Here is a 9,106-nt window from a genome sequence, read left to right as displayed (position 1 = left end):
AAAAGTCTACCTTTTAGCCTCAGTTGCATAGGAACAGAGGCAAAAAGTCTACATGTTAGCCTCAGTTGCATAGGAATCGAGGCGAAAGGTCTACTTTTTAGCCTCAGTTGCATAGAAACTGAGGCGAAAGGTCTACATTCTAGCCTCAATTGTATAGGAATTGAGGCGAAAGGTCTACTTTTTAGCCTCAGTTGCATAGGAACCAAGGCGAAAGGTCTACTTTTTAGCCTCAGTTACATAACAACCGAGGCGAAAGGTCTACATTCTAGCCTCAGTTGCATAGGAACCGAGGCGAAAGGTCTACTTTTTAACCTCAGTTCCATACGAACCAAGGCGAAATGTCTAATTTTTAGCCTTAGTTCTATAGGAACCGAGGCCAAAACTCTACATTTTAACCTCCGTTGCATAGGAACCGAGGCGAAAGGTCTACTTTTTAGCCTCAGTTGCATAGGAATCGAGGCAAAAGGTCTACATTCTAGCCTCAATTGCATAGGAACCGAGGCGAAAGGTCTACTTTTTAGCCTCAGTTGCATAGGAACCGGGGCGAAAGGTCTACTTTTTAGCCTCAGTTGCATAGGAACCAAGGTGAAAGGTTTACTTTTTAGCCTCATTTACATAGGAACCGAGGCGAAAGGTCTACATTCTAGCCTCAGTTGCATAGGAACCGAGGCGAAAGGTCTACTTTTTAGCCTCAGTTGCATAGGAACCGAGGTGAAAGGTCTACCTTTTAACCTCAGTTCCATACAAATCGAAACGAAAGGTCTAATTTTTAGCCTTAGTTGTATAGGAACCGAGGCTAAAACTCTACATTTTAACCTCCATTGCATAGGAACCGAGGCGAAAGTTCTAATTTTCGATGAATGGACCCTATTCCGTCTGGACATTGCTCTGTCTGATCAAATTGAAACCACCCATTTCATGATCAAATAATGAATGGGCCATGTTCTAAAAATCACAATGTAGAAAAAAAAAATAAAAAAAAATAAAATACTATTGAGTTCTTCTTATTGTGCATGCACCAGCTCAAATATATCAACCAAAAATCTGCAGTTGAATCGGACCAGCTCAATCATCCGGTGAACCACAACCAGCAGTTAAAATGGATTATGTAGAAAATACTATCAACAGTCCAGATTTAGCATACATTTATCTCATACGCAATTACTAGACCTGCCTAACTCTGGGGCCAAGGAACATACATGGAGGGGCCCACATGATATATGACCTTGATGTTTCACACAGATGTGAGGTTGGCACATGCAGGAAGTGGAGGAATAAGATGCGGATATATGGCGAGTAGCTGTAGCATTTCTCTAGAATGGTTGATAGATTTTAGTATCGAAATGGATGGCTAGAAATAAAGTTGGTCGGTCCTTCCAAGCCGTCTAGATGGAAAGCTAAATCTCGAATAGGCCTAGCTCAACCGGAGAGCCGGCCTAATCCAGTTTTCAGAAGCCTAATAAGTAATTAGTGTGTGGCGCTATAAAAGGAAATTCTCAAAATCCCTCTCTCTCAACAGAGCTCTCTTCTCAAAATCCCTCAGCTCCGAAAGGAAATTCTGTCCTCCACACCAGCGATCTCTTCGCCAATTTCAGTTAATCATTCTCTCTTTTTATCTACTGATTTCTCAACTGAAATCCTCTCGAAAATCAGAAATTGGGGCAGAAATCTCTCATTTTCATGCGTTTTCCCCATTTGGCCGTTCAAAATTCAATTTCCACATTTTTTGGTTCGATCTGAGTTTTTTTTTTTTTTTTGCTGATTTCACTGAAATCTTACTTAGGAAGTGGAAAATCCTGTCGTTTCTAGCTCATTTGCTAGATTTGAGCAGTTCTGCATTGCAATATTAGCGATTAGGGTTTGGTGTTCGATCTGAGAGCAAAACCTTGTTCTCTGCTGTGAAATTTGCTCCTCCATTACCGATTTCCATGTAGGCTAGATAAACAAGGGGCATATACACCAATTGCAGCTCCTCACCGAACCGAACCCTAGCTCTTCTCTCCGTCTTCTTTAATATTTCTCTCGTCTTCGTCAGATCTACCGTCTCTCTCTCTCTCTCTCTCTCTCTCTCTCTCTCTCTCTCTCTCTCTCTCTCTCTCTCTCTCTCTCTCTCTCCGATCATCAGATCCTCAAAAGACAGTGAGCTTTTTTCTAATTTTTTTCCACTTATGGTTTTTTTTCTCAATTTTTAGTGCTTAATCTATTTTAATATGAATCTAGCTTATGTCTCTCGATTCTGAGAGATTTTGTTGGATTTTGATCCGATTCTTGCTGATAGATCTATTTTCCTTTTCAGATCTCATTGTTTGGAGCTTTGCTTTTTTATTTTTATTTTGAGCTGATGATGCATATTGCCTTCCTTTTCAATTTTTTTTCCTTAGTTTGATTATTCATTTGAAGAAGTTACTCAAATTTACAGTTGGCATTATTTGAGGACAGAGGAAGGGTTTTAACTTTCAATCAGGTGAGCTTCCCCCTCTCATTTCTCCAAAATTTTCCACTTAGGGTTTGGTTTTTGTAATTTTTTCTTGATTTCTGGTGCTTGATCTGTTTTGATCTTGATCCAACTTATGTCTCTTTATTCTTAGAGATTTCATTGGATTTTGTTTCGATTCTTGCTGATTTAAGTTGTAATTTAGGTTTTTGTATTTAGATTTTAGAGATTTATCTTTGATTTATGTAATATCATGTATTTGAAATACATTTTGAGATTTCATTGGATTTTCTGTTTCTTTTGGTGATTTGAAATACATGAACCTGCAATAAAACACAGATTCTTAGGAACCTTCAATTGCTTCTTATCTACTAGTAGTACATGTGACTCTGATCTCCTGTAAGAAATTATCTCTGCTCATGCTTCCCTGCTATCAAAACTGCTGCCAATTCACAACTTAATCCATGTGGGAAGACATTTGCTGAATTTTCTCTTCCTACGCTTTGTCCTGCAACTTGTTTCAGTGCAACACCATCTCGTTTATACCAAACCAACAACTTGGAACACATGAGCTCTTGTTTGTATTTTAATGGGTTGTCTTGTAATCTTCTGATTGCCATAATCCACGAATGGGCCACGGTCCACTTAGATCAAGACACGAGATTTATATTATCTTAATGAATCATGGTTCTTCGACAAAGCATGCTCATTACTATGTGGTGCAATATAAAATAATATAAAATAAAATAATATACTTGTTTTAACATTTTTCATCATTGGTTTTTTTTTTTTCCTTTTGCTGAAAATCTGAAGCTTGTCTTCCCTTTCCATTGATTTCATGTTAGAAATCCTGAAAACAGCGCTTTTGTTTTCCATTGTTTCCCTTTAGCTTTTCTAGAGGATTATGCAATTTGCTGGCTGATAGCAGGTTCTTGGCTCATTTTAGGAGGATACATTTATTTTTTGGTGAAGGTGGATGGTACCACCTATATTTTTATCAACAGGAATAATAATAAAAATAACACAAAGAAAGGAGAAGTGGAAGAACAACATAAACTACAAGGATACCTGGTATCCCAGTTCAGTGGTACCATATTTTGCGTGCTGGCTAATATATTATGTATTAGTCATCAGATTCTGTACTTGTTGTAATATATTAGCAACAATCTTCAAAATCGTAGATGATCTAACTATGCCTCTGATAGTCAGTGCTGCACTTTCCTGATTACAGACCATGAGTACTGGAATCTCATTGGTTTCTAGGATTTCTGTTTCTTAAAAATAGCAAGATGTGCAAAATACAAAGAACTGAACTCGTGGACAAGTTAAAAAAGGAAAACTCATTAGGGCTTCTAATAACTCTAAAATGGTCTGTGATTTAATTTTCAAAGCAAGGTGATGACTTCATTTGTGAACTAAGAGTGCATTTGGGTGATGCCAAAATTCAACAAAAATGCATATTTCGATGGGTTACGGATGGTTATCCATTCAAATGCGCATTTTGGTGGCAGAATTTTAGGAACCACATTATACATTGCCCACATTTCTGTCTGTACCATGACAAGTAAATTCTGCTACATGTCAGTTCTGACCTGCAAAATACATTTTTTCCTCCTGACCTTTTCTGTACATCCAAACTCAGCCTAAACTTGTGGGCAAATTGAGACTCATAGGTTTCTATGATTATTTTGGGCTCTCAAATGCTGAAGCACCTTTCTCATATCTTACTTTCTTTTGTCCATCAACAATGGACCAAGAAACAGAGAATTCTATGTCCCCGAATGTCACACGTGAGTCAGAATACCAAAAAGGAGAAACTTCCCACAATATACTTAAAGTAGAGCTAAGTAATTCAATGCCCTGGAAAAGATAAGCTTGTGCTAACTCAAATTAAACTAGTTAGATTATGAAACAAATGGTTGCTCTAACTATTCATTTTCTTCTTTTGGTTTTGTAACAGACAATTGCAACATTTTTTAGCTGTGTTATGTCTGTTATTGGAGGAAACAGTGCTGGTCCTGGTCGGTATATTGTATTAGTATTGCAGTTTCTTTCTTCTGTTCATATTTTGAGTTTTTAAAATGCTCTTGATATGGTTGCGGCACTTCATCACCAATTAGGAGATACTAACGAGCCAAATGATGGCAATGCCTCAGTGAAGAAGAGAACTAATGTGTTACTTGTTGGTGATTACCTTGGAGATCTAGGAATGTCTGATGGTTTGAACTATGAGAACCAAATTGTTGTTGGATTCTTGTAAGTAAATCACTGCCTTTTTGTCTTTTATAGTTATGTAGGAAAAATGTTTAGGCATTCCCATGTATGATGCGCATGTAGTTTACTAGTGTGTGCATGCTCACACACACAGTACAATTCCACACACATGGGAAACAAAGCACAATTCCTAATTCTTTTTGACTTCTTATTTTTCAAAAACAGGCGTTTCCCTGCTCCTGCTTTTTTAAGAAGCTGCAACTAAAGTTCTTATCTTGATGATGGTTTCAAAAATAAGCGATGCTAAGAACAAGCACCTAGTGACTTCTCTATTGCTCAGTTCTGGTTTCTGGAGCGACTACTTGTTGTCCATGGGCACTAGTGCTATAAGAGGATTACCCAAAAGGTAAGAACTACAAAATCCCTTCTTTCTCTACTTTCACTCAACACAAAATTGTATATTTATATGGGTTGCATGGCTAATTTGTACTCGTGGAAACTACATTGCATTCAAATCTGTTATTTCTTTTATAAGAATATTTTATTTTGCAGCGATTTTATTTTGCAGTTTAAACTTAATACCTGACTTTTTTGCGTTCTTTGCTGAACTCACCTTGTTCCTACATTGTTCTCATTTTTGTGAGGGTTTTTGTTCTTTATATTACGAGTGATCAAAGGTAAAGTTGAGGATGTTGAATTTCCTGAGAAAGTGGACATTCTGATTTCTGGGGCTATATGATTCAGAAGGGTGTTCTCAAATGACCATGATGTAACTTCTGCAGTGTTAACAAGGTATGATTATGAAACAATTTAATTCAAGTGATTGAATTTGGTAATTTACTCATGAACTGTGAATCCCACTGTGGATGGAGCATATCACTAAAAATCCACTTACCAAAAGCAATTCTAACCATCCAATTAATTGCTATCAAATGGATGGTTCAAAGTAAAATAGTGAGTGGCTCATATTTGAAGAGAGAAAAAATCATATGGTTAAACTTATTTTCTCACTGCACTTTTTCTTTGAATTCAAATTACAAACATTTATAATAGATGTTTATGATAGATTATTCTCATTTCTGGAGTCAATGAAGTACACTTCTGTAATATCAATCCACTGCGACTGATATATTGAGTTTATAATCATCACAGTGGGAGGAGCTTCAAGGTGGGTTTGAGCAACTGGATTTACAGCATGTGTTCATATTTGGCGAGTGATTCATCCAGCACTGAATGTTTTAGCTAATCTTGTTTGCCCTCCTCCTTCAATCAGCACTGAATGATTACAGACCATTGTATCTTTTGGTGATCTTAGTTAATGCAGCTTACTCAGTCACGAATTAAAGTTTTTGTGTATAGTTTTTCTAACAGAATGTTGCTGTAAATAAGAGGTTGAGGTAGATCATCTCCATCCTCTCAAGCGACCAGCCTCCCTGCCCTCAGCTGTATCTGTACAGCACAGCTGACAAGGTCATTCCTGCTAATGAAAACGTTGATGATCTTGATATTCACCAGTTGGGTATGTGTGTGGTTCATCACCCCCACTGGAATCTGGAAAAAATCATGGCGTGTAGCTGAAGATGATGCCAAATCCACCTTCTTCGGATACTCCGGTACTTAAATTCTCACTATAGTTACTTCTTCTTTCACATGCCTTCTTTGAATGGGATTGCAGCAACACTTTGAGATTCTCCTTTATTAATCCTCCTAATTATCAATATTTCTCTGATTTGTAAGGCCTTAATTTCGCTGTATACTCCTTTCTTATCCTTGTTGTGGCGATCTTGGGTTTCATTTACTTGCATCTAAATGCCACAGATCAAACGAGCCGGTATGTTTCTCTGTTGCATTATTAACAAAAATAAAATAAAATCATGATGACTGTCAAACTGCATTTCATCCTACTTGTGCTAAACGTGTTGGCCAAGCATAGCTTGGATCAGAAAAAAAGGTCATATCAATTGCTTTTGAAGAATGAATATCTTATGATGCATTGTCTTTCATAGGATAAAAGTCTTATGTTACAATGCATAAGTTTATTTCTCCTGCCTCATCTTAGTTTTTATCAATTTTTACAGGCTGAGAGTCTGCAACATGGACCTGATGAGGTCCGCCGCATTAAGCACCGACGGCACTAGTGATGATGGGCGCAACCATGACTTTGTATTATTTGTGGAACCTAATGTTGTGTAACAGTTTGATTGAGTTAAACTTTAAATAAACTGTTGTTAACTATTTTGTTGGTATTGTGGCTTTCATGATTGATTGTTTCATGAGTGGATTGAATGAATGGATTAGTAGTTTAAATAAATATTTAAAAAAATAGAAAAATATTTTTAGCCTCAATTTGTAACTAAGGCTTGAATTTAGCCTCGGTTGTTGATAACCAAGGTTGAAATTCCCGTGGCTAAAGGCTTTAGCCTTAGTTGTTGAGAACCGAGGTTAAAAATAGATTTAGCTTCGGTTGGAGGCAATTGAGGCTAAAATTTTGATTTAGCCTCATTTCGAGAAAATTGAAGCTAAAAAGGTTTTTAACCTCACTTGAAGAACCGAGGCTATAAAAGTCATTTTAGCCTCGGTTGCTAAAACTGAGGCTAAAGCCTTTAGCCACAGGGGTTTCAACCTCGGTTTGGATAATTGAAGCAAAACTGAGGCTAAAGGCTTTAGCCTCAGTTTTTAACCTTTTTAGCCACAGTTTTAAACCGAGGCTAAAACCCCCTTTTCTTGTAGTGCTTGTTAGGCTAATCTCTTAGCTAAAGCTAAAGGTTGAAGCTTGTAGTTAATCTCAATTCGTAGTTTGTTGAATTTAATGTTATTATTTAGAATGTTGATTGATTATTGGTTTAGTTTCAATCTACTAGTGAATGTCTTGTAGTTGTTTATTTATGGACTCATTGTGCACTTCGGGAACAATGGATATTTCAATTTTGCAATTTTCGAGCCTTATTTGACAAAATGAATCAATTTATATAATTTATTATTCCAACGATGCCTAAGGGTGCCTTGGATGCCTTCGATTCCTTGTTATTGATCTCCAAGTGTTTTATGGAAGAACTGATCAACTAAAATCAAATTCATCTTAATTTTTGTGACTGATTTTACCGCTCTATTATCCAACTAGATAGGTTAGGACTTTGATTCCAGTAGAAGTATCATTGAAGCAACAAATTGATTATAAAAATTACTGCAAGTGAATTCCTAGATCCTTAGTCCATTTATCTTTGTTTTCCACTTTTTCCTAAATTCGCTAGATTAACCATCCAACCAACCAAGTTATACTTAGATTAGCACTAGGTCGTGTTTCTTATTCCCTATGGATTCGACCTCGATCTCACCGCAACCCTGCACTTGGGGTTGTGAACACCCACAAGACTCATGAGTCGTGCTCGGTGATATGGGATACCATGTTCGAGTTGTTAGCCTATATTAGGGTGACGAGTCTCCCCGTAGTGTCCATAATAATGATGATAACAACTTACCCACCATGTATGATTGATTGGGAGTGACAAACCTAAAGCGGATCAAGGGACACAGGGGAATGGTCGCTACAGCCATTTCGAGCCTAGTGTTCCGGTGGAGACCGGTGATATAATGGAGGTAATCTAGCTTTTTAATATGTTGAATGAATGAGATTTAATAATTATTCAGCTAATCATACATATCAATCACATTGCATTAGAATAGGTTGTTGCGATTTGACGTTGGAGTTATGTGATGAGGGAGTGTTGGCATTTGTGAAATAGGCATTGAAGTCGCTTGTGAGGGAACGCTGGAATGTAAGGTGCATGCATCATTTCATAATTACATTTGTGCATTTAACAAGAGTTGTTAGTAAGTGTTTATTTACCTGCTTTATTATTACCTGCGTTGATTAAGCCGATAACATGTGTAAATATAACTAATGAAACTACTGAGTTGATCACTCACTCTCACTCTGGGATGATACTTTAAAACACCAATCAGACATTGTTGTATATGTAGGAGTCACTGAGGCAGATGCGTTGGAGGATGCATATATGGACCCAAATGAGTTCTCATACTTCTAACTATCTGACATACCGTTGTGGCCGACTCACCGCTCAACAAGATGCGACAGATATTTTTGTGTTGGGCAGATTTTATATTTGACACATTTTGATTTATTTTTGGAACTATATATATGGGCCCTGACTGTGACCCCATACTCTAGATATGTGTATATTGTGTACATTGCTTTATTATTTATTTTAGATACATTTACTTTAGACTATATTTTCATTGTTTATCTTAGTTCTATAATTGCTCGGATATCAGGTCAAAAGTATGGTAAATTCATGCTTCTGCAATGCATAAGTGACATCTGAAATATCGGAGATCGAGTTCATGCTCGCCCTCTAAAATTTTGGGTGTTACAACTCAAATAACACATTTAACTTATATATGCAACCTACGCTAGTGTGGCATAAAAGTATCCTCGCT

General features: G+C 37.1%; 1 long non-coding RNA gene across 1 annotated transcript; it reads left to right on the top strand.

Moving 5' to 3' along the window:
• Positions 1-1,496: 1,496 nt before the first annotated feature.
• On the top strand, positions 1,497-2,721 carry LOC131245993 (uncharacterized). The gene is made up of 2 exons (XR_009171066.1): positions 1,497-2,139; positions 2,382-2,721. It is a non-coding gene; the product is annotated as an uncharacterized LOC131245993 (long non-coding RNA).
• The last annotated feature ends 6,385 nt before the right edge of the window (positions 2,722-9,106 follow it).

Source organism: Magnolia sinica, chromosome 5, assembly GCF_029962835.1.
Source record: "Magnolia sinica isolate HGM2019 chromosome 5, MsV1, whole genome shotgun sequence".
NCBI lineage: Eukaryota > Viridiplantae > Streptophyta > Magnoliopsida > Magnoliales > Magnoliaceae > Magnolia > Magnolia sinica.
The sequence above is the reverse complement of the archived record's forward strand: the minus strand, read 5'-3'. Positions and strand labels throughout refer to the sequence as shown.